General features: G+C 39.8%; 1 long non-coding RNA gene across 2 annotated transcripts in view; it reads left to right on the top strand.

Annotated features, from left to right (window-relative positions):
• Positions 1 to 26256, top strand: part of LOC132343365 (uncharacterized) — a 392620-nt gene that overhangs the window by 216946 nt on the left and 149418 nt on the right. The window contains exon 5 of one of the 2 annotated variants that reach the window (XR_009492169.1): positions 757 to 1076. The exons of the other annotated variant lie outside the window; for it this stretch is intronic. This is a non-coding gene — a long non-coding RNA (uncharacterized lncRNA). The remainder of the gene's footprint in view (positions 1 to 756; positions 1077 to 26256) is intronic. 2 annotated transcript variants of the gene reach the window in all.

Here is a 26256-nt window from a genome sequence, read left to right as displayed (position 1 = left end):
GTGCTCCTCCCACTAGTACCTCAAGGCCAGGGTTCTTTATCTGTTGTGTTTGTTTTTTCCCTGATAAATATAAGTACCTAGTATGGAGATTGTCACCTAGTAGCTAGAAAGTAAAATTTTATTGGATGAACGAATGAATGAGAGAAAATACAGTTTTCTGTATGGTTTTGCAATGCAAAACCATCCAAAATGTTAAAGAGTTGCCATCATTCTCGTGCACAGTCATTCAGTCATGACTGACTCTTTACAACCCTATGGACTATATCCTGCCAGGTTCCTCTGTCTGTGGGATTTCCACGCAAGAATACTGAAGTGGGTTGCCATTTCCTTCTGCAGCTGATCTTCCCAACCCAGAGATCAAACCCCCATCTCTTGCATCTCCTGCATTGGCAGGCAGATTCCTTACCACTGCACCACTTGGGAAGCTCCAGAGTTGCCATGGCTACAGTGAATGTTGTATCTATTACTTAAAAAAAAAAAGATTATAGGCTTCTCTGGCAGTTAATTTATTGTTGATTTTTAACTTGCAGTGAGATATAAGAATATGCTGGAGGATAATGAATGACATTCATTATGACATTTGTGATCAGGGATGTGGGTTTGCAGCTGGTTCTGTAGCTTTGTTACTGGCTACTTGCCTTGGGAATGTTTATTTTGTTAACAGAATCTGTATAGCAATGCACCTCACCCTAAGGAATGTGTCATGATTAGTCTAGGCCAATAATGGCACTACTTTTCTCCTTTTACTCTTTACAGACTTTGTTCTGGGATGATTTCCCCAAGGAAAAGTTTGCAGAGGACATCTTGGAATTAATTTCCTTCCTAATGAAAGAGAGTTGCATAGTGAAAATACCTTTTTTAGCCTTCCTCTCCCTATCTTCCATCTTGGATGCCATTGGGTGAAGATGACATGATTGGAATTATGGCAGCCATCATGTGACCATGAGGTGACAAAAATGGGGTAAAAACAAACACATGGACAATGAAGGATTGGAGCAATGGAAAAAGCCAATGTCCTTTGTGTCATCATTAAACTCCCAGAACTACCCTGCAATTGCCAGCCTACAGAATTCTTAGTAAGTAAAGAATGCATAATCTTAAACAGTGGTTCAAAACACTATAATTTAGGTATTCTGTTCTAGTAGCTGAATGCATCCTAACTAAGATCACTTGGGTCAAAAAAGCTCATAAACAAATATTATAACATTTCATAGTACAACATGTTTCAAAAATATGTGACATGCGTAAGGAATACAAATTAAGAGAATAATTTTGGCATATTGCCAGGATATTTGATATGATTAAAATACTAGAATGTAAATAAACTAAATTGACTAAGGTTGGCTAGCACCACTGACTCAGTAGATGTGAACTTGGGCAAACTCCAGGAGACAGTGAGGGACAGGGAGGCCTGGTGTGCTGCAATCCACGGGATCACAAAGAGTCAGACACAACTTAGCTACTGAACAACAGCAGCAACAAAAATGGAGGGAATTTTAGGAAATAATTAACTTGAGTTTTACTTACATTGACTCAAAGAAGTAGCTTGAATATTTACTATGTGTCAACCAGCTATTTTAAAACTGCACAGAATCAATCATAAATTGAAACATTCTACTCATGGCTTATCACCACTTTAATGTGAAAGTACAAAATACATAGTAATTATTTTAAAATTTACCTAGCATACAAGCTTGACTTGCAAGGGTCTGGTACTAATTGGAGCTAAATATGGTTTTATGGTTTTGCAGGCAATGGGGCATAACTTTTGGAAGCATCTGTAAATCAATACAAGACTTTGGGAGTTAATGTATCTCCTTTGAAAAATGGAGATTTGGCTGCAAATTCAAAAAGACATTGTGGGTTTCTGAAGGAAACATAAGCTGTATTTGCCCCTGTGGAAAAATGTCAGTGACATGAGCAAGGGAATAAGTGGCATTCCTATTGAATTGAAAAGTGTATTAGTTATGAACCCATTTGACAGTAAATAATAGATATTACCATGGCTTAAACAGGTTTTCTTTGTCTCATGAAGCAGGAAGTTAAAAGTGAGAAATTCATGACTGCCGTGATAGTTCAGTGGTATCATTAGGAGCTAAAGCTGTTTCCATCCTCAGCCCCTCTGTTATTATGCACTTATTAACCCTTATATTTCCTATCTCAAGGTTGAAAAATGGAATTTTCACTTTATGTTGCCACTTCTGGCCAGCAGAAGGGTGAAGCCTAAGCTTCATTAGATTTTGCCTTTTGACTTTAGAAAGAAAATCTGATGACATCTCATTGGCTAGAACTGTGTCATAAGCCTGCCTCTGACAGTAAGATAGAGTGAGAGGCTGAATATTTTAACTTTCTGGCCTTAGTAGTAGATTAATGCAAGGGTTAATATCACAAATGGGCTCTGGAGACTCAACAAAGAGTACAATTATATGGTAAACAGTTATATATACTTTTTGCAGTCTCTCTTGTCTGGAGCTGAGAAAGAACTTTGGATTCTTCGTAAATACAGAAGGAAGATTCCTTTCTTCCTTTCTTCCATGTTTCTACAATATGAACACGATTTATCTTCAGGGTCAACTACATAATTTTTGGTGTCCCGTGCAGAGTGAACCTGTGGGACCCTTACCAATGGTTGAAAAGTCAATTTCCCATTCTGATGGGACTATCACCCCAACCCATGGCAATGGGTGAACCCCACTCCCCATCCGCCATGGGACTGCCACCTCTGTGCTGGGACACACTTCATACCTGGATCAGGAGTGCTTGAGAAAGGTCTACTGAGCTGCCACTGAATGTACCCTTTCCGACTCTTCCAATTCCATTTAGTCTCTAGTTGTGATCTGTGTGTGATCATAATTCCCTACCCTGAGGATAAACCCCTTGGGTGGTTGTAGCTGCGCTTTACACTTTTCTTCAGTTCACTCCAGTCCTGAGCCCTTGACAGATCCTCAACACATCATTAATTGTTATTATCCTTTGTCCTTAACTACAGCAGGTGATCTCTTAACGGTAATCCCAGTCCTGCTATCCCATGGCCAGCAGTGAAGTCCTATCCTACACTGTAGAATAAATGTTTGCATAGAGAATTTTCTGGAGGTGTTCATCATGCTCTGGGTCATTCTTTCTGGGAATATGTCCAAGACTTCATGGAGGACCTAAGGCTACATGCAGCATTCCCATTTTAGGAAGAGCTATACAGACAGAACTCATTTTCTCCCTCCTGAATTTAGATTTAGTTTCTTCTCTAATTCCTATTATAAGCTGGACCCTGACATTGTTTATGTTTTGTACACTGTCACGTGAGAAATAGTTCAGCCATCAAAAAGTAATTAAAAGCAATCCCACCTTTTACTGATATTTCTTGAAGAAGGTCCAAGGGGTTTAATGCATAATTCATGTCAATATCCTCACATTCTGTCACTGCCCCGAAAACCTTGGTGTCCACACCATATAATCCACATCCTACAAAATCCCTTATAGAAGCACATGCTATTTGTCTCCTGGAATCTTGACTGTCTTCCTCACTCTATCAGACTTTCTCTTTCATTTATTTTTTAGTATGAGTGTAGTTTTTCCTGCTCTCTCCACCTCAGTGATATTTCCCCTCCCCAACATGATGCATGGGCTTCCCTGGTGGTTCAGCTGGTAAAGAATCCACCTGTAATGTGGGAGACTTGGGTTCAGTCTCTGGGTTGGGAAGATCCCCTGGAGAAGGGAACGGCTCCCTGCTCCAGTATTCTGGCCTGGAGAATTCCATGGACTGGGGTCGCAAAGAGTTGGACACGACTGAATGACTTGCACTTTCACAAGATGCATAGAAAGGCCCAGAGAAAGGTTCAAAATTTGCCTTCAGTGTTTGGAAATGGAGAGACCAAAAAGGCAGTGCGGGACTTCATTGTGTGAGGAGAGGGGAACGTTTATCATTAAACATCTTTTAAAATTCCCATCTCCCTGAGGATGACTACCCAATCTGCCTGGACTCCCTTCGCCCAGACCAGGAAAAGATCTAACCCGTCTGACTGAGAACACACAGAACTGTGCTTGGGGGCAGAGAGCCAGGATTGGTCTCTGTTTATCACGGAAAAGAGCTCAAGGTACTTAGTTTTAAGCTGCACTGAATCTAGTATCATTCATCTGTTTATGTTCTTTTTAAAAAAAAAAAAAAAGCCTTTAAAAATTCAGTGCAGAACAACAACAAAACAAAAAAGCAAATTGTCCTTTGATTCCATAATGGCTTTTATTCCCCCAGAACTGCAGTGTGCAAATAAAGGAAAGCAAATTATGTTCTGAATTAAACTTTCTCTGCTTCAGCTGGGCTGAGTCACCTTTGACGCTCCATTTTTTGAACAGAGCCGGCTGCACATCTAGAGCTATTTTAAAAGATGTCACGTACCAATTTGCAAACTTCAGAATGTTCTTCTTCAGGCAGGTCATCTAAAGGAAGGTAACTGAGCTGAGTTCAGCCCTATATGTCCCTAGGCTTTGGTTCCCTCCCAAATCCAAAATACTAAAGTATAATCATTACAGAAGCAGGCCTCTCTGGTCCTCTTGGTTGCACCACAGATGGCAAGATGCAATCAGAGGGAGAAGATAAATGCATGAAACTCCTTGCATGTATCCCATGGTAAGGAGATAAGCAAATGGTAAGTAATTTTTCAGTAAACAACTTGAGAATGTTTCTTAGGTTTTCAAATAGCCAAAAACATAAGCAAGAGCCCACAATCTTAATAACTTAAAAACAACCATGGCAGAGTCAGACACAGTGTTATCTGTGGACAGTGATAGAAGAATGATAGCCAATGTACATAATCAGCATCAAGCAGAATGTACAGTACAGTCTTCCAAAGACTGAAGTTCCCATTCTGAAGTATTTCTAAGAAAGAAACTCTCACTTGCAGTGGTTAGAAACAAACTTCCAGAGGAAGCCATGGAATCAATTGCTAAGTCACTTCAGTCATGTCCGACTCTGTGCGACACCATAGACGGCAGCCCACCAGGCTCCCCCATCCCTGGGATTCTCCAGGCAAGAACACTGGAGTGGGTTGCCATTTCCTTCTCAATTAGATACCTTTTATTTTTGTGTGTGTGCATGTGGAAGTTTAAAGGAGATGATTTGGTTTATGGCCTGGGGCATGGGTTTTAGAGTCAGAGAGACTTGTTTTCAAGTCCCAGTCCAATGCTCATTTGTTGTTTGACCTTGGACAAGCCACTTTACCTCTCTGACTCTCAGATTCTTTATTTGTAAGCAATCTTCTGCCTGGGCTTCTCAGGTGGCACAGTGGGTAAAGAATCCTCCTGCCAGTGGAGGAGACATAAGAGACACGGATTTGATCCCTGGGTTGGGAAAATCCCCTGAAGGAAAGCATGGCAACCCACTCCAGTATTCTTGTCTGGAGAATCCCATGGACAGAGGAGCCTGGTGGGCTACAGTCCATGGGGTCACAAAGAGTCAGACAGGACTGAAGCAATTTAGCACGCACAACCTCCTGCTTAGGGTTGTGTGGATCAAGATCATACATTCATAGTTCCTAAGACATTGCTTGACACCTTCAAGATGTGTATCAGTTCAGTTCAGTTCAGTTGCTCAGTCATGTCTGACTCTTTGTGACCCCATGAATCACAGCATGCCAGGCCTCCCTGTCCATCACCAACTCCCGGGGTTCACTCAAACTCATGCCCATCGAGTTGGTGATGCCATCCAGCCATCTCATCCTCTGTCGTCCCCTTCTCCTCCTGCCCCCAATCCCTCCCAGCATTAGAGTCTTTTCCAATGAGTCAACTCTTCGCATGGGGTGGCCAAAGTACTGGAGTTTCAGCTTTAGCATCATTCCTTCCAAAGAAATCCCAGGGCTGATCTCCTTCAGAATGGACTGGTTGGATCTCCTTGCAGTCCAAGGGACTCCCAAGAGTCTTCTCTAACACCACAGTTCAAAAGCATCAATTCTTTGGCAAGATGTGTATAAATGGTAGCTGATACTATCAGTGTCATCATTAATACACTATCTGCTCCCATGTGTTGCCCCTTAGTGTGTTATCCTCATTCATGACTCAACAGAAAATGATTCTTTTTTGACTCAGGCATTGTTGTAGGCCATGAAGACATTGATTTGAGAAGTTGAATATGTGGTGAAGTGGACTTGCACATGAATTTCTAGCACTTATCTGATAATTATGTACAAAGTGCTAGAGGTGTGCCAAGGAGAGGGTCTTGAATCCTGACTGTAAGCTTTGTAGAAGAAGTGACATATTTTCGCAGGTTCTAAAGGGTAAGTAGAAGATCATTAACTGGGCATTGGGATTTGGGGGTAGAGAATTCCAGACACAGAGAAAGAACCATGTGTGTAGAGGAAAACAGGTTTAAGTCCTTTCGCGTGAGTAGTCCTAAGAAACCAGAGTGTGGGTTTAAGGAAAGGGAGCTGGTTGTGGGGTTGGGAGAGCAGAGCAGTAGCAGGATATGAATGGAATTACAGTCAGAGGCCTTGTAAGGCTGACAAGTTTATGCTTACTCTGCGCACAGCATGGAGCCGCTGGGAGGTTCTGAAGCCAGGAAATGTCACAGTAAGATTTGTGTTTTGGAAAGATAATTCTGGTATGTTGTGAAGGGTTTATGTGGGAGAAATATGAGATGAGATGCAGGGACACTAATTAGAAAATTATTGCAAAAAGGCATTTTAGGTCAGAGGCAGTGGAAAGAAAGAGATGAAGGTGTATTTCAGAGACAATAGAAAGGCAGGACTCTGAAGTGAAAATGTTTATACCTCACTACAGAATCTCTTGTATATATTCTAAGACAACTCTTGTGAGTTTTCTTCCCTTTGTCAAGGCAAACATTTCCTAGCCCTTTAACTGTTTCAATTTAGAGTTGCTCTGTCTTCCCTAGCATACTTTTTGTGAGTAATCTATCATTTTCCTCCTTTCAAATAAGGAGCCTAAATTAAAACTGATACTTCAAATTTAGACTCATCACCCCCCACCAACCACATAATGTACATATAGTAATGTATTATAAAATGGCATTATCTTTTTCAAAGTCTTGTCATAATCTTTGAACTTGTGGTCAACCAGTACCCCCAGATCTTTTTTTGCTTTAATAGTTGTTAGGCTACCTTTCAGCACTTAATTTGCATGGTTCCCATTTGTCCGCATAATCTGATAATTTGACAGGCTGAATTAGTTGGGCAGGTGTCTGGGAAAATCCCTGGACAGTTATATTTTAAAATAGCTTATGCTGATGTATAAGTGAAAGTGATTCATGAATTACCACATCTATTAACCTGTTTGGTAAACTGCTGGCATGGACTTCTATAGAGTAAGCCATGGTTCAAAATATTTATCTTAAATCTGGAGTCCAAGACACCTAGCTCTGAAATACCCCCTCCCCACAGAGGAATGTGTGGGGGAAATGGCCAGTCTTACCTAAAAAAGTACTTTTAGACTTCATTTGATTTGTAAGTCATCAACAAGTTCACCTGCCATTTCCAATAAACCTGAGTCATCTATATAAATACGGGATGGTGAAAAAAACTAAAGATTTTCATTGATACACTCATAATGTAACCTTCAGCATATCTTCCTCTCAGATATGCCTTACTCCACTCAAGTGTAAAGTACAGAAGACAGCAGTAAAAATAGCGATAATTCATGGGGGTCATTGTGAGGATTAATCATATTTATGAGATAATTAGAGTTCTGCCAGTCTTATAAAAAACATTATATAGTAAGCAGAGTGTACATGTTTGTTAGCTAAGAAAGTGTCATCCTCTCCATCACTACCACAAACTTATGCAGGCAACCTTCCCCAACCCCTTTCATAGTCTGTGTTCTCTAGCTTACCCTCATTTGAATAAAAATATTTGATCATCCCCCAGGAAACATCGGAGAAGGCAGTGGCACCCCACTCCAGTACTCTTGCCTGGAAAATCCCATGGACGGAGGAGCCTGGTAGGCTGCAGTCCATGGGGTCGCTAAGAGTCGGGCACGACTGAGCGACTTCACTTTCGCTTTTCACTTTCCTGCACTGGAGAAGGAAATGCAACCCACTCCAACGTTCTTGCCTGGAGAATCCCAGGGACAAGGGGAGCCTCGTGGGCTGCCGTCTATGGGGTCGCACAGAGTCGGACTTGACTGAAGCGACTTAGCAGCAGCAGCAGCAGCAGCAGCAGGAAACATTTATTAAGCACCTACTGCATTCCAGACACTGTGTTTAACTTGTGCTTATGCACAATTAAGATAGAATGATTTTTATGGAAAAGATTTAAAATACAGTGGTTTTTTTTAAATGCTTAAATCATCAGTTATAGCATAGGCTATGTGAACAAATCAATGACTCCCAACCTGTGAAGTTATTGCAGTATCTGAGCACCGTATCTGTTTATATATTTTCTTTTAAAAATGGTTACTCGAAGTATGACTGTTGTATATGGTAGGAAGGTGGTGAACATCATGTGTTTTATCCTAAAAATAAGTCCTTAAAAATGTAGCCACTCTTGATCTGTTAGAAACAAATGAGAATTCTTGGGTGCTGAGGTGACTAGAATACAATGGGGATAGAGCCAAACCAATGTTGATAAATAATTATGGCCATATTTATTCATCATGGAAGTTATCTTTGCTAGACTGTTTCAGACATTGTCATCTCCAGCCTTTTTTGCAAAGAGATAATAAATAAATATCATAACCTTATCCACATTTAACTGAGCATATTTGACATACAGATCAATAGAATACCTTTTCTTATGTGTGCCTCCCAGCAACCCCACAGAAACTAGAGGTCAAATAGCCTTTTGAAAACATTGATTTTTTTTCACTGCCATACTATGGTCATTTTAAACATTTCCAATCATTCTTCATTGACAATACTATTATAAGTCAATTTACCTTGCAGTAACCTATACTTACTAAGCTGACCACTGAAATGGTCAGACTAGCTGTATAGCATTCTTTCCTACCTATATCCAGAGTCTAATTGTAATTTTTTCAAACACAGCAGAAAGTGAAGCTGGCATAAGACTGTATCTAATCACCATCCTAGCTCAGAGGAACTTAAACTATTTCTATTCAGGGACTTCCCTGGCGATCTGGTTGTTAAGATTCCACATTTCCAGTGCAGGGGGTGCAAGTTTGATCTCTGGTCCGGAAGTAAGAGCCCACATGCCACGTGACACAGCACTCTCCCTGCCCCCAGAAAAAAAGCTAGTAAACTATTTCTATTCAGTACCACTCCCTTTGCTCCATCATCCCTCCTTCTCTTGGGGTGATGGGTGTTCTGGAATATTGCAGGATTAAATTGCAGGGATAAATTGAAAAGGGCCAAATGAGGTCTGCATCTACAGCCACAGAAGGGCACCACATCCTCTGGGACTGCACTGGGGGTTTCCCATGAGGGCCAGTGCTCCCCTGCCACTGGTGGGAAGGCAGCCCAGTTGAAAATTTGGCTTCGAACTTTGGACAGACCTCACTGGAGCAAAGCCTGGATGTTCTGCAATTATGGTACAGTGTTCACAGAGCTTTTGAACACACCACAGATTACCCTGCTGGAAGTAAGTTGGCTGAGCTATCTTTCATTCCTGTATGAATCCTACAGATTCACCACGTTTCTAAAAATCCTTATTTTCTCTGCTTCTCCCTCTCAAATGCATTGCCTCCATTTTTATGCTTTTGACACAGACATCTAAAATAATGCATCTAATAAAATCTATGCATTTGAAAACACTAAAGGCAGATTGGCAGGCGACTTCTGTTTCCTACTCTGTAAACTTGAGGACACATACCAGGAGCCCACTAACTGCTTGAACAGAGATACTTAAGGGAAAGAAGGGACAGGTTGAGAGGAGTGAAGAGTATAAGCAAGGAGAAGAAAAAATTGATTAGTATTTCAAACAGCTCTACAGTGGCTCAGTTATGCATAGAGGCCTCCCATGGTTCATGGACCCTGGAATGAAGTTGTAAGGATTCGATTCCTCTTCTGGCGCTTGCTCGTGGAGTCACTCTCAACAGGTGATTTGATCTTTCTAAGTCTCAAGGATGTCCTCATGCACAGATGGGAATAACAACAGCTCTCTTTCTCATGAGTTGTTATGAAGATTAAACGAGTAAATATGTAACAGCATGAACATAATAAACACTCAAAAATGGAAACATTTCAACGAACTGTTAGAACTATTAACATATGTGAACTTGTTTTACAGACTCACATATTTACAACCCTAAGAAAATATATTTTACCAATCCTAAAATTGCCCAACAGTTAGGAAGTTAGACAAGTAGTCTTGTTACAGTCTCATAAAGGGTAACTCGTAAGGTTTTGTAAATATTCAGACAAAAGACACTTTGGGACTGAGCTCAAGTTGCAACAGATGTAAAGACAAAGGAAAAGTTCTCAAGTTTAGGGAAGAAGGGTCAGAAACGGGTTGGAAAAGAGATTTCTAAGCTGAGCCAGAATCTTTTAATTCACCTTAAACTCAACCACTCTCTAAACAACTTCCATGTTGGCAGGTTATTTATTTATTTATTTTGCTTTTGTGTTTTTTTGTTGTTGTTGCTGTTTATAATTCTATTGGAAGATATTTTTCATGGGAACATATTTCTGGGTAGAAATAGGAAATCATGGTAAAGCAGGTTTCACTTTGCTGAACTTATTGATTCAATAAAATACGTATGTACATCTGGGCAGGGCAAAGGGCACTCGGCAAGGAGTCAGGCCTGCTTCTTTGTAAACTGCCTTTCTTGGCCCTTTCAAATCCAACAGGGCTGAAAAGGAAAAAAAAAGGGGTGTTCTTTAGCTTCACACAAACTCAGCCATTTTGATGACAAGAAAGTAGTGTTGCTTCCCAACGTGTCTTTGTTCGAGTGATAGCAGGCCCATTGAAACCTCTGATGGAGCTCATTGAAAATAATAGGCCCCATTATCTTCCCTGGCAATGCTGCCACGAGAGCTTCAAACACTGAAATAATGACAGCACATATTGGACATATAGTAGAAAGGCAGCGCGTGATTATGGGCAATTTCTGGCTCCCTTCTACACTCTGCGTCTGAGGAGGGGGCTGTGGGGCAAGATGGGAAGGCACAAAGGATGGGCATTTTGTCTCTGTGTCCTTTGAGGATGTTTATTATCTTTCAAACTTAAATGTTTTGTCTTAACATTTGTAAAAGTGAAATATCAATTTCAGAATCACGGAAGAAACTAGAGTTGGGGAGCAACAGCTTTTTTAATTTAGTATTGAAGTTCTGTCATATTTGGTTACCTGCGGAATTGGTATGAAATTTCTCTCCGAGAGACAGCAGAGGCAGTTAACACAGGGTGATCCGGAGCTCAGTCGATAGACAGTTCCTGGGAGACCACAAAGGCCTTCCTTTCCCCAGGTCGGCTCTCTTTGCAGTCCCTGGTATTCCCAGCAAATCTGATTTTCTAGAGTGCAGAGCAACAAATGGGAAGAGGGAGAAGCCTGGAACAGAGAAAAACATTGGCCCCCAGGAAAACACATGCAAGGTGTGAGAAATTACCAGAAGGAACACTCTCCTGAGGGCTCAGTGAGAGCCAGGCAGGAAAGGGCTCCCCAGGGGGAGAACTAGCTCTGGTTCATTAGAAGTCGGGGGAGGAACCGGGGGAACCTTTTTTGTCACTTGTTATAATCTCTGTGTTTTCAGAAATGAAATGTCTTAAATCCACCACCCAACACACACAGACATTACTTTTTTCTCATCGGAAACAAGTCTAAGGAACACGATGTGCCTTGTACATCACCCCAGAGGCTCCTATTTAATATCAGAACAAGATGGTCTTCCTACTTCTCTCGTGCCTTACTAGATCTGGGGAGAGGCCCGTGGCAGTAACAGCGTCGTCCAGCCACTGTGGAAAAATGAGAAGTGACAGGAAGGAAAAGGATATCTAATAGAAACTGCCCACAAATCTGTCCAGCGGATGAGGCTGGCAGTTACATTCCCCTAGTCCCAGGTAAGGAGCATTGAGAGGCGGCTATAAGGGCTTATTGGGACTTCCATCTATATAAGGAGTAAACTTCCTCTCTCCACTCATCCTTCTGGCATGTGCTTGTCTATATTCAGTCTGGCATGTGACTGCTACCTTCCAGGGACACATCCAGGTGACAGTGCTAGTTATTGTGTTTGAGAGATGTCCCCTTCGGGAGACATGAGCCAGTCTACCTTACCAGCAGTGCGATCGCACACGCACACACACTGATGCCACACGTGGCCCCCCTGTGTCACTCACATTAAACCCCAGAGAGGCCTGAACCAGCAAAAGGCCAGTGAGTGTATTCTGGGCAGCTTGGTGTCTGCATAGCAAGGTGCCAGCTGGGTCTGTACTTCCTGATGCAACCGTGTCTGCAGCTCGACTACAAGCTCCTCCCAAATGATGACAGTTCTGTCTCCATGTCTGGCACCTAATGGGTGCCCTGTAGATATTTTTTGAATTAAACTCTCAACCAAATATAAAAATCATTACTCCTAAAACTAAAATGTAAGATTTTAAGAAAAAAAAAATAAATGTCTTGTTTATATTTTGAGCTTCTTAAATTATGTAATTTTTGCTTTTCTAAAATCTCTTTGAAGTAGAATTCAAGACCCAAATTTCATTATATTTATTAAACTCTATTTTAGTCCCTTCAGCTTTCTACACCAAAACACCAGAGACTTGATATCTTAGAAACAACATAAATTCAGTTCTAGGGGCTGGGAAGATCAAGGTGTTGGCAGATTCTGTCTGGTGAGAGCCCTCTTCCTGGTTCATAGGTAGGGGCTTTTTTTTACTGTGCCCTCATATAGTAAAAAGGCTGAGGGAGCTCTCTGGAGTCTCTTTTATAAGGGCACAGACCTCATTCATGAAGGTTCTGCTTTGGGCACACAGATCTTCAGACCACAGCAGACTCCAAGTAAGTTGTTTTCTCTTCCCTTTGAATCTGGCACAGTATTTTACTCTCTGATCATTTCACTGTTACAGGTGCTTCCCCCTGAATCATCTCTCTCAACAGCCATTTATCTTCTTGTCTACCATGCTTGTTTTGTTCTCTTATCATTTGGGGGGGAGGGAAGTAATGTTTATTTACTTATTTCCTTATTTACATGTTTGTTTATCCTTTAAACAAAAGGGCTGACCTGGTGAATTGGAAGTCTTAATAGGAAAAAAGTTACAAAAAGGGTTCCACTTTTCTGATATCTACAGTTTCTTAACATTGATTAAAGTTTAGTTCAAGAATAACTTAAATGGGATTGATGCTCATTTAAAACATAAATTGTAGGCTGTACCCCAAATCTTCTGAACTGGAAGCCTTAGGGACAGACTCCAGGAGTCCTGTATTTGCAGGAGTCCGTCCAGCTGGGAACATCCCAGACAGTTCTTATCCAAACAAATGTATGAGAATAGTTAGATTTAAGCCTCTGAAAGCATATGTGGACTCATGTTTCTGAGTGAAACTTCCCAATTATAACTTCCAAATAAAATAAGGAAGTTCTGTATCACCTCCCAAAAGCAGTCTCTCAATATTGCAGTGTTTTCTGTTCATAGTGTAAATAACAGTATTGAGGAATTTTCCAAAGCCATAGAGTTTGTTTAAAGTGGCCAGAGGGAAGAGAGGGCACCATGTATCAGAGAACATGTTTCCACTCCTAAGACATGTCTAGAACTGGCTGTGAATTAAAATCTGCTGAGTGTTCAGCAGTGTGGTCAGTTAACAGCACAAACAGAGCACTAACCTTTCAAAAAACAATGCTTAGGGAACTTTTGAATGTCTCCTTCTATTGTACTTAGGTTATTTGATCCTCAAAATGGACCAATTAAATTATTTTCAGTAATGATCATGTAATAACCAGCAATAGTCATTAATTTCTTGGTTTATCTCTTATTATTAAAGCAAAGAAGTAACAACTTAAAAAGAATACATTTTTATTTGTTATCTATACAATTCTAGTTTGATGATTTGGAAGGGTGGTCTTTAAATATATTACTCAACAGCTTGTGGGGGAAAAAAAGAATGTATTTCAATGTTAAGTGAGTTATTCAAATTTGTTCCATTATTTCATGTATAATCTAAAATTTGCACTTACCAGCAATGTGCAGTTCATTTGTTTCACTCTTGCAAATTTTAAACACAGGTACAAACTTCAAATAGTCACATAGACTAAGTGATTCATGGTCTCTTTCTTCATCTTACAGTTATGTGCAGTCATTGTTCATCTAGTATTTAACCCTAGGAATATGCAGAACACAGCATTTGGAGACAAACTTGAAGGTTGTCAAACCATTGAAAACTGCTTTTGAACTAAACTTATGTAGCTCAGTCCACATGTATCAGGGGCTTCTGTGTGACTGAATTCTCTAAAGTAACTTTTATGTATAATGTTTATTAAGGAATAAATAATGAAATATATATGCAGAGTACATCATGAGAAATGCTGGACTGGAAGGAACACAAGCTGGAATTAAGATTGCCAGGAGAAATATCAATAACCTCAGATATGCAGATGACACCACCCTTATGGCAGAAAGTGAAGAGGAATTCAAAAGCCTCTAGATGAAAGTGAAAGTGGAGAGTGAAAAAGTTGGCTTAAAGCTCAACATTCAGAAAACGAAGATCATGGCATCCGGTCCCATCACTTCATGGGAAATAGATGGCAAAACAGTGGAAACAGTGTCAGACTTTATTCTTCTGGGCTCCAAAGTCACTACAGATGGTGACTGCAGCCATGAAATTAAAAGATGCTTACTCCTTGGAAGGAAAGTTATGACCAACCTAGATAGCATATTCAAAAGCAGAGACATTACTTTGCCAACAAAGTTTCGACTAGTCAAAGCTATGATTTTTCCTGTGGTCATGTATGGATGTGAGAGTTGGACTGTGAAGAAGGCTGAGCGTCGAAGAATTGATGCTTTTGAACTGTGGTGTTGGAGAAGACTCTTGAGAGTCCCTTGGACTGCAAGGAGGTCCAACCAGTCCATTCTGAAGGAGATCAGCCCTGGGATTTCTTTGGAGGGAATGATGCTAAAGCTGAAATTCCAGTATTTTGGCCACCTCATGCGAAGAGTTGACTCATTGGAAAAGACTCTGATGCTGGGAGGGATTGGGGGCAGGAGGAGAAGGGTACGATAGAGGATGAGATGGCTGGATGGCATCACTGACTCGATGGACGTGAGTCTGAGTGAACTCTGGGAGTTGGTGATGGACAGCGAGGCCTGGCGTGCTGCGGTTCATGGGGTCACAAAGAGTCAGACACAACTGAGTGACTGATCTGATCTGATATGTGTGTGTATATATATATATATATATATATGCACATATATGACCATCACCACATTTAGAACTCAACTATAATCTCAATGACTGTTTAGGAATTAAGTCAACAGAAATTTTTTTCAGTGGAATATTTTATCATTCTACATTGTTTGAATTACTAATGTGTGTGTGTGTTTAGCTATTCAGTCATGTCCGACTCTTTGCAACACCATGGACTGTCGGCCACCAGACTTCTGTGTCCATGAGATTATCCAGGCAAGAATACTGGAGTGGGTTGCTATTTCCTACTCCAGGGGATCTTCCCGACTCAGGGATTGAACCTGCATCTCCTGCGTTGGCAGGCGGATTCTTTACCACTGAGCAACCTGGCATGGTGGTTATGAAAAGCAGACAGTTTTTAAGTAGGTTTTATAGTAATAAGTTTATAGTAAATGCAATTTAAAATTCTCTGCAAACAGTGCACCTCTTTTTTGTCTGCGCCTGGGATACTAGATCACATTGCACAGCTGTGATTGGGTAGTGGAGAAAGTTCAGCATCTGTATTTGTCTCTCTTTGATGGATCCTGGTAGCTTGCATAAGTTCAGGCATTGAACTATATATCTCATCTTAGTAGAGGACTCCCTGCTTTCACTGGTTGTGTTCCATTGGATGGCGACCAAATGGTGCTGGTAGTGCTGGGCAACTCAGACTTCCTTATTGATACCACTGAATGCAGACATTTGCAGAAATGCACTGAATGCATTTCTTTGCCTGGAAATAGTCACCTGGTTTTATACCATGCCAAGGTGAGTCAGTAATTTTCACTTGGCAGCTTCCCCGTATGTAAACCTGGAATCTGAAGTGAATAGCTACCTTCACCTTGGTGTTAATGTGAAATTAAGTACTGCATGTTTGTTAATGGTAACTAGATAATGAACATGTAAAATGGTAGTACCGTATATTTTGCATCAGTTAGAAATGGATTTGCCTGAAAGCAACAGAAAATTTCTCTGTCATTTAAACAAGGAGGAGTTTATTTTTCCTGTATAATCTAAAAACCAGAGGTTAGCTAATGCTGGTTTTGGTCAGCAGCTCAGTGATGTAAGTAAGGGTCCATGTCGCCTGAATGGTCTTCATCTTCCTCCTAGGATCACAGATGACTGCAGCAGCACCAGCTGCCATACTGTGTTCTAGAACAAAGTAGGTAGGAAGAGGAAAATTGACATGAGATGTGTGTTTTCTTTTATCCAGAAAGCTAATATTTCCCTAGAAACTTACACAACAGACTTTCTTTCAGATCTCACTGGACAGAAGTTTTTATACAACTACGTCTAGGAGTTTTTAAAGTAACAGAAGGGACTGTGGAGAATGGCTTTAGCCAATCATTTCATTATCTCGGGTTGGACATATGTGTGTTTGTGTGCTCAGACGTAAGTTGTGTCCAACTATTTGCTACCCTATGGACTGTAGCCCTCCAGGTTCCTCTGTCCATGGGATTTTCCAGGCAAGAATACTGCAGTGGGTTCCCATTCCCTTCTCCAGGGGATCTTCCTGACCCAGGGATCGAACCCACAACTCCTGCATCTCCTACATTGGCAGATGGGTTCTTTACCACTGTGCCATCTGGGAAGCCCAGAGGTGGGCATATTCCACCCTGAACAAAACAATAAGCCAGAAAAAAATGCTAAGAGGGGTTCATGTCTTCCACATACATTCTGGAGATGTTATGAGGAGCGAGATTTTAGGAGAGAAGAGCAATACGCCACTGTTTGCACTGGACGTGTGCACCCGTGTGTGGTGATAGTGGTGGTGGGAGTTTAACCTTTTTCTTCCTTGATTACTAACTGCCTAGTTTGGGAAAGGACTGGCAGAAATTCATCTGGTATGTGATGTCTTCGAAGTGATGGATTCTCTTAGAGTCAGCCAGTTTTGATGCTGCCCTGTGGAAATCCTGCTTTTCTGGCTTTGCCAAGATAGAGTAGTGACCACAGTCTGTCTTTGCAGGAGCGGGAGCTTTAGCTGACTTTCCCGTCTGTCTCATACTTTATTCTTTGAGTTTTGATACTGAAAGAAGGTATTCTGTATCATCAGTGTGAAGCGCCTATTGGAATGAGAGTTCTAAGACTAATAATTACAGTGTATGGTAGAGAAACTCATTCGGTCTGAGAGGCTTCTGACTTATGTCTTCTCCCTTAATTATGGGATCAATGCACTATGGCATTCCTGTTGTTTCTTGTGACCCACCGTTTCTTTTACATGGTGACACGTGGCATACTTAAATAGGGTATTCATTCCATCATCTGCTTGACTACAGTCCTAGCGTCCCTTCCCTCCCCTCTCAGTAATTGCTCTGCTTACTTCCCATTCCGGAAGTGACTAGAACCTAGTGCTCCGACTCCCTGCTTATTTATAAAGTCAGTGTTTACTTTATTGAATCCATCAGTGTTTAAAAAGGAAAAGAGGAGGACATCAGTGACCCAACTAATGACAAGAGGTCGCAATTTACAACTGCCAGATTGCCAAGTAATTTTGTTAATATCAGCTTCTGAAATGCAAGGAAAAGGTGCTTTTAAAGCCTTTGGTCACATGGCAGGAATACAATCCTATAGGAAGCTAATATTTTTTTTTCTGCATACACAGTAGAGCCTGGATTGTTTACAGTTCATCAGAATGCCTCAGGGTTATATTGCTGCCAACCAACAGATTTCTTTAAGATTGCAATAGATACTGCATATTTTACTATATTAAATTTCTCATTTCTTACTATAGTCACATAAAAGTGAAAGGTCCTTCAAATTAGCTGGAGGACACTTAGTAATAATTTGCATTTACCACAATAATGATAGCTCCATCCTATTTTTTTTTTTTATTGATTATACAGATACCCTCAAGATTTTATTTGTAATCTTGATGGAAGTTTATTAGGTTTCTATGGCTTGCCTTCTGGATTCAAACAGAAGCCATTTAGAAGCTGTCTTTGTTTCTGTTTTTTTTTTTTTTTTTTCAGCCCATCCAAGTAAAATCATTCTATTCTTGGCTATTCTTCCAAATCCGATTCTTTGCCTTGTGGTCCATTTGGAATTAACATGCACTGAACTGTCAATTCCACATAAATTAGTAGGTTTTTAAAATTACTGTGCATCACTTGCTCAGATACTGTGGTTTATCTGAATTCAGGTGAGGTCAAACTTTATTACAAATCCATATTAGGGAGCCTGAGTTGATAAGTTAAAAGTAAAAGCAGCAAGACTTTTTCTTCTTAAAACTTGTCAGTATTAATTGAATAAATACAAGTTATTAGAGACTCAATATTTCAGAAAGATGGCTGTCATAACAAAATATGATACACTGGGTGGATTAAATAAAAGAAATGCATTTTCTCACAGTTCTGGAGTCCAGAAGTCCAGAACAGGATGCTAGCATGTTCTGGTTCTGGTAAGAACTTCCTTTCTGGCTTGCAGACAGCTGCCATCTTGCTGTGATCTTCCTTTCAAGGAGAGACAGAGAGCAAGCTCTGTGGAGTCTCTTCTTATCAGAGAATTAATCCAATCTTAAGGGTCCCATCCTCTTGACCTGTTTACCTCTCAAAAGACCCCCATCTACAAATGCCATCATATTGGGGGTTAAGACATCCACATACGAATTTAGGGGACATATAATTTAACCAGTAATACTGACTAAAATGTATCCTCCAGCAAAAAAATTTAATACTGCTAATTTTGATAGACCAAAAAAAAAAAAAAGTGTAAATGTCAGTTGAATTAGCAAAAAAAGAAAAATAAATCTTCAGATGCTAAAAACAAAGATCTTTAAACAAAGAAGGTAAATTTACACATAAGTTGACTAGAGTAGGTTATTGTCCAACTAACATAATAGATTGGATTTTAGACCCCCCATCAGAGAAAGAACATGAAGCTCTGGACCCAGATAAAGCAAAGTGTTGGCACTATGATGTATACATAAGTCTAAGAACTTGGAAGGGTGGACTAGAAAAGAAAATCATGGTAGAGTTAAATAGACTTAAAAAATATAAGGATATGTTTGTAGTCTGTAAAATAAATCTGAGGAAATTACCAGGTAAAAACAAGAGAAATAAAAATATAGAAAATATGCAAAGGAGTTTAATAAACAAATAAAATAAGGTTGTTCAACATGCCACTAATAGGATTCCAGAAAGAAAAAGATAAACAGGTAATAAATTTTGAAAATTGTCACCTAGGTACACTATGGACCGAATGCGTAATGCCAAAGATACAAGTAAACCGGAGAAGCTAGTAGGCAGAGCGTAGTCAAAGGACCATTTGACTGACTACAGACTCTTCAACTACAGTAACAGGGATCAGATGACAGTGGAATGATATCCTCAAATTGCTGAGAAAAATTATCTTTGAGACTAGAAATTTATATTTAGTTAACCTAGTCTTCAAACCGGAGAAGACAATGGCACCCCACTCCAGTACTCTTGCTTGGAAAATCCCATGGACAGAGAAGCCTGGTAGGTTGCAATCCGTGGGGTTGCTAAGAGTCGGACACGACTGAGCGACTTCACTTTCACTTTTCACTTTCATGCATTGGAGAAGGAAGTGGCAACCCACTCCAGTGTTCTTGTCTGGAGAATCCCAGGGATGGGGGAGCCTCGTGGGCTGCCGTCTATGGGGTCGCACAGAGTCGGACACAACTGAAGTGACTTAGCATAGCATAGCCTTCAAACAGAAGCCCAAACTGATATTAATGAATACACTTCTGGAAGAAAGTACATTATCTTGTAAGTAAAACAGGAGATGCAATAAGCAATGGAATGAATTATATTTCTTATATACTTTTCTGTATGTTTGAAATGTTTCATGATTAAAAATAAAAATTTATAAACACCTTTTTAACTCATGATGGAAGCTTGGTTTTCTGACTCCCCACCCCCACTCTTTGTCTCTCTTTCTACTTTTCTGAAGAACTTAAAACTTATGCAAGACCGCTGAACCATTATGCAGTATAAGAATAATATCTAGGATCTGTGAACTTTCAAGAATATTTGTTACTTGTATACAGCTTTACTGTCTCCAAAATATTTTTTAAAATGCAGTCAAATTTTTAAATGTTTATTAAACTGTTTATCACACAAAATATTGACAACTTCATTAAACATTAAATTCTATGAAAATTCCAGTTTGTAAGAAACATTTTAGATTTTTACTTTTAAGGAATTCCTGAAATTCCAAGTTGATATATAAGAAATTAAGAATCTGCTTACAATTCAGGAGACCCGGGTTCAATTCCTGGTTTGGGAAGATGCCCTGGAGAGGACAATGGCAACCTATTCCAATATTCTTGCCTGGAGAATCCCACGGAAAGAGGAGCCTGGTGGGCTACAATCCATGGGGTTGCAGAGTTGGACATGACTGAGTGACTAACACGTTCCCTTTCAAATAGCTCTTATAGCAAAAGTATTTTTAGAAAATCTTACAAAACAGTTTACCTTCTGAATGCTTCTCTTAACATGGGATATGAGTTTATTAATATGCTTGATATATAGAATATGGTCTCCAAAAATAGAGGAATGGGGTCCATGATGATTCTTCAGTGGCCTCCTTACCAGGAATATCTGTTGTGCAACATGTAGAAAGTATCGATGGATTCGGTCCAACAAGTATGCTTTTTACCCTAACTCATTTTCTTCTTCTATGGCTATCACGAGAATAATGTTTATTGAGTTATCATATGTCAGACACTGTGCCCAGAGTTCCAAGTGCTTTAACTCCTTTAATCCTCGTGACAGCAGTGGGAAATAGGCTCAATTATCTTTAGTTTAAAGATATGGAAATTGCAACTTGGAGAGTTATGTAACTTGCCAAAAATCCCACTGATAGAAAAGTGTTGAAAAGAGTTAGGAAATGAGGCTTTCTGTGACTTCGATGTCTTGCTCCTGCCCCTTATGCTATGCTGACCTCACAATCTCTACAGAAAGTAAGAATATTGTTGGCAGGCCTAATATTTGCCAAATGAATTCAATTCACTTTCATTATCACTTCTAAAGCATTGGACAGAAAAAATTCGTATAGTGATGGCTTGAAATTTCTAGTGATGATGAGAAGGCAAGGCCTTTAAGGGTCCCAAGCACTACAATATTAGAGTGGATTATGGAGATTCTTTTGGTCCCTCTCCACCCTGCATCTAATCAAAATATTAAAAATGCTAAACTGTAAAATTAAGGATAAGATAGCCAGAGTCCAATTTTTTCGGATGATGATTGTTTTTTTCTGAAATATCACACATCAGATTATTTTCAAGAGTCTTTTTTTTTCTTTTAAAGTACCGTAATTTGCTGGTGTCTTAAGGGTTTCCCAGGTGGCTCAGTCTGTCTGCAATATAGGAGACCTGGGTCTGGAAGATTTCCTGGAGGAGGGCATGGCAACCCATTCCAGTATTCTTGCAGAGAGTTCCATGGGCAGAGGAGCCTGGTGGGCTACAGTCCATGGGATCGCAAAGAGTTGGACATGACTGAGCAAAACCACTTGCACTGTCACTTAAGTATAAACTTGGTCTGTGTGATGGTTAATTTTATGTGTTAACTTGCGAGGCATTTTTGGATGAGATGAACATGTATATTTAGTTGGGGAACTGTGAGTAAAGTACATTGCCCTCCATTATGTAGATGAGACTTATCTAATCATTGAATGCCCAAATAGAACAGGAAGAGTGGCCTCCCTGTTCAGGAAGGAATTTCCAGCCGAGTGCCTTCAGATTTCACCTGCACCTTCATCTCTTAGGTCTCCAATTTGGGGTCCACACTGCAGATTTTGACTTGCCAGCTTCCATAATCACATGAACCAATTCCTTTATAACACATCTCTTTATATATATACACATATCCTATCGGTTCTCTTTCTCTGGAGAATCCTGAATAACACAGTCTGTCTACTGGGTAACCCATGTTTCCAAAAAGCCTACTCTCAGTCATGTATCCTAAATCTGCTTTTTTTTTTCTTCTTTTCTTCCAATTAGCTACACTGGGTCTTCTTTGAGGTGCATGGGCTTTCTCTACTTGGGGCACATGAGCGCTTTTCTAGTTATGGCATGTGGGCTTCTCTTGTTGGGGTGCAAGGCACCCCTCTGAGCATTTCCTAAAAGTGCAACCCACCTGCTTCTGGGTTTTCATATCCATTTCAAGCTCATAAGAGACTTGTTTCCTACTTTTTAATATACCAGCTATTTAACTGGTTCTCACTGATTCCGTGAGATCCTCCTACATTTCACCAGTATATAGGGCTCAGTAGTTGCAGTACTCAGGCTTAGTTGCATGTGGGATCTTAGTTCCCTGGATCAGGGATCAAACCCTCATAGCCTGCATAAGAAGGTGGATTCTCAACCACTGGACCACCAGGGAAGTCCCTGTATTTTCTCTTTTAATGTTAATGTTTGAATTTGAAGTCTCAGTATGGTTGCAGAGCATGAAGTTGAGTATTTACTAAGAAAACTGAAGTTTCTCCCTCTTCTATCTATGGTTCTGAGGACACACTCCACAATTTGTCTTTTTCCTCAGGTCTTCTAATGAAATTTAACTTTAGTAACATAAGTGTGAACATGGGCTTTGGAATTAGTCCTTAGTTTTGGTCTCAACATCCTGTGCCCTCAGGCAAGTCACTTTGAGCCCCACTACCAACACTGGCAAAATATGAAGCTCAAAAGAGATATTGTTTGTAAGGATGTTTTATAAGGTGGTGCTAATGCAGGTATTCGATAAATATTGATTATTTAGATTATTATAGATATTATATTATTAAACATGTAAGCATGTATGTAATTCCTCACCTTAGAGCCATAGTTTTTAGCCATTGGTAAGTGAAAGTGAAGTCACTCAGTCATGTCTGACTCTTTGCAACCCCATGGACTATATATAGCCTATGAGGTTCCTCCATCCATGGAATTTTCCAGGCAAGCGTACTGGAGTGGGTTGCCATTTCCTTCTCCAGGGGACCTTCCTGACCCAGGGATTGAACCCTGGTCTCTGGCATTTCAAGCAGACGATTTTACGGTCTGAGCCACTAGGGAAGCTCAGCCACTGGTAAAGATGGATCTAAAAATAACTAATTAAAGGGTCCTTTTAAAGAAGTCCTATGGACCTACAGTGGAAGGGACTTGAGATTCTGCATGTTAATTAAGAGACCCTGAATATGAACTGGGCATAGATATTGCTTTTCAACTATCTCCTGTACCAAGTAAGGCAGCAGTCTTCAAACAACTTAAAACTCGAGAGTAACATATGACTCCTTGTTCTCCAGCTACCATTTTAGTTAGCTTCACTGCTGAAAACTCAGGGCTATTCTTTTCTTGCCTGCTGTCCAGCTACTGAAGACTCTGTGAGTGGCTGTGCTTGATGCCATTGTTCCCTTTCCTCATCTCCTCCCTCAACTGGTCTCACAAATACAAGTTTGGTCACTGCCTAAAAGGCACCCTCTGAGCATTTCCTAAGAGCGCAGCCCACCTGCTTGTGGTTTTTCATATCATTCTCAAGCTCGTGAGAGGCATGTTTCCTACTTTTTAGTATACCAGCTATTCAAAAAGTTCCCACGGATTCCATGAGATCCTCCTGCCTTTTGCCAGGAAAACATCAGAGCATACAGTACAAGGTACCTGTAAAATTCCTTTTTTTGTGTCCAGATATTTTTTTTTAATGTAAAAACAACTTCAGCTTAAAAAAGTTAAATTCCAAAGCCAGCAAGTTCTAGCACTGAGGATTCTCCTCTATTCTCAAGAACAGGGAAATCAAGGGAGTTTCCATTTTAAACCATTTAAGAATCCTGTGCTTTCTGAGTGGAATCCTTGAGAGCCATGACTTATCTTGTGTTTGTCTCAGTGTTTGGTTCTCAGAGACAAGGGTCAAAATGACTTTCAAAAGGCTGGCTTTCCCCGGGGGCTACTTTTTATGTAGAAGCCCTCATCTCATAAACAATTGAATTAGTTCACATTAACCACTATCAATGGCAAAAGTACACAAAACCTAAAGAAATCACCTAAAATAATGTTTTTGAACCAGCTGCTAAATTAAGTAATGTATTTGTTTTATTGCACATTTGCATAATAGGGCAAACTAGAAACTCTCTGTAACAGATGTGCTGGTGGCAGGGAGATTTGATTACTGGCTTCTGTTATTAATCACTGCACGAATCTTAAATGATTTGTTTCTACAGTTTGATCAATTTACATCTCAGAACATACATTTATGTACACAATGTAGAGATGAAGCATCTGTTCACACCTTTCTGGAGGCATCAATATATTTATGGAAATTGAAGTTTTGTTAAACCAAGGCACAGGAAACTTTGGTCAAAGACTGACAACTTTTGGAAAGATCCCATTATTTATTCCTCGTCAAGCTAGTTAATAGAAAACCATTTTAGTACATTATGTTCTGATGTCTATTGTCTCTTTCATGGAAACAAACAAAATATATGCTATTTGAAACTCACAGGATTTGAACCATGGACATTTCTATTTCCTACAAATCACCTCAGAATTTTGAAGAATTAGAGAGTACCATGGTATCATTGAGAACTACTGTATAGAGTTTTGAAAATAATCCTTCTCTTTTTAATTTTATATTTGACATTTCATAATCCTATATCTTTGATTTCCATCAGCATTTTAAATAGGTATAATACATTTTAAGATGGCATGCTTAAATGAAAAAAAAAAGTAAAAATATAAACAGTATAAATACTGTTTCATTAATTTCCAATTACACATGATGAATGTATTGGTTCTACACATAAATGTTTCTCCAATAAGTCAAAGCACTAGATAATATGATTTTTTTCAGTTGTGAGTATTGCAGTTATTTTGTAAGCAAAATTTTTTTAAATAGTTAAAATACCCATAGAATGAAGCTAACATTTCAGCCTATTGATTCCAGGGGCTGATTTATATTATAAGGATTTACCATTTGGATTCTAACATTTCTGTTAATATTTTTTACATTTTCATATATGCAAGCTTGATACATTTTGACCTCTTCCAAAATCACAATAACAACTGATATGGAAGAGGAAGCTTTGGGGATTTTGTTTCTCATACTATTCTGTTTTCCTAGTTTGGCCTCCTATTTCTATATGGTGAGAAATTTTTTTTAAAAAAAAGGAAAAAATAAAAGAACTCAGGACTGAAATTAAATGCATCATTTCTGAAAACTGGATGAAATTTCAGATACAGGCTTTGTTTTTAATGTGTAGGAAAAAATTAAAATGTATATATTTTTCTCAGTCAGAGGCAAGACTGTTATGGTTGCAACCCCTGCCTTTTTATAGTTCATCCTGGGAGCTAATGAAGCATTGCATATTGGTTTCAAATTCAAAGCATATGTAGTCACTGAGGCATTTTTTTCTTTGTACAGCGTGATTTCAAAAGGAGCCCCAAATGTGGTCATCTTAGAAAATGTAATTTGGTCGAGCACTAAAGAACTTTTTCCCAGATGACAAAAACCTTCCCCTTTGAGTTGTCTGTGAGAATACAAACTGGCTGTGAAGTACACTCACAACTCTCTGTGAATGATGTACAGGAGCTGATGAAAATATATTAAAGGACTGGGATGTCAAGGCCATGAAGGGCATTGGGCAAATTTGGATAAATGTGTCCAGGTTTCACTGAATCAGAATCAGAAGTGAGTTAGAGGACAATGTAAAAAGATGTCGAAGAGGATAATATAATCCAGACAACAAACTTAACAGTGTTACATACCCAGAGCCATCTCCCAAGTCATTAACGCCGCTGCCGAGGGTGCCTGCCAAAGAGCCAGATGTCATTCTGTCACATCTTGGCATTTGATGGTTGTCATTTATAAGAGAGAATCGAGCGAGGACTGTAATTAGGTGTGTGCTGAATGGAACCCTTCCTTCCGACTCCTTTGGGGGCTTTTTCTAGTCTTGAACACATGGAGAGCGAAGTAGGGGAACTGATCTGCCCTTCAGACTCCTGAACATCCCTGTGTTTTTTCCTCTGGGGGAAATGTATGGTTTATAGTTTTATTTCATTTTTTCTCC

The sequence above is a fragment of the Bos taurus genome, chromosome 21 (assembly GCF_002263795.3).
Source record: "Bos taurus isolate L1 Dominette 01449 registration number 42190680 breed Hereford chromosome 21, ARS-UCD2.0, whole genome shotgun sequence".
NCBI lineage: Eukaryota > Metazoa > Chordata > Mammalia > Artiodactyla > Bovidae > Bos > Bos taurus.
This window is presented reverse-complemented; position numbering and strand designations above follow the sequence as displayed.